Raw genomic sequence first — 654 nt, forward strand, 5'->3', positions numbered from 1 at the left:
TCTCGCCAACAGCCCGGGACTGTAAGGGGAGGGGCGGGGGCCCGGCCTTGAAAGGGCTCCCGGGCGGGGCGGGGCCGGGAGGGGCAGGGCGGGGCCCGTATCGGCCAATCCCGTCTGAGGCCTCTGGACGCGCTTGGTGCCCGAGCCTTGCCCTTGAAGGCTGGACTCCGACTCTTCCGCCGTTTTCTAGCATCTGCCCTTTCTCTGAAACGTTTCCCTCCCCTAAATCCGGTGCTGGAGGCTGCCTCTCCCCGAACTCTGCGAGGGGTTCCTGGGCCCGCAGCCCAGCTGACTGGCTGCTCAGGCCTGCCGGCCCCGGCCTCGGGGTGGAAGGACCGTCTGGAAACTGCTGCACCTGTTAGGGAATTTGTACCTATCTTCCTTCAAGAGCCCATCCCTGGGGCCCCGGTTAGCTGTGGAGGATGGTCCCTTCTTCCCGGGGCCCTCCCCTTTTCCCTCTCCCCTCTCCCCTCTCCCATCCAAGCTAAGGAAGACGTGTAAAGCTCCCTCTCTCCAGTTTTTAATTATGCTCTGAACCAGGGACCAGGACATCTCCTTCCAGCTCGTTGTCTGGGGCCTGGCTTCAGGGACAATCACCTGTCTCTTCTAGATCAGGCCATCTGAAGTAGATTGCTAGACAATCTCACTTTATAT

This window comes from Leucopleurus acutus (genome assembly GCF_964270905.1).
Source record: "Leucopleurus acutus genome assembly, chromosome: 3".
Classification (NCBI taxonomy): Eukaryota; Metazoa; Chordata; class Mammalia; order Artiodactyla; family Delphinidae; genus Leucopleurus; species Leucopleurus acutus.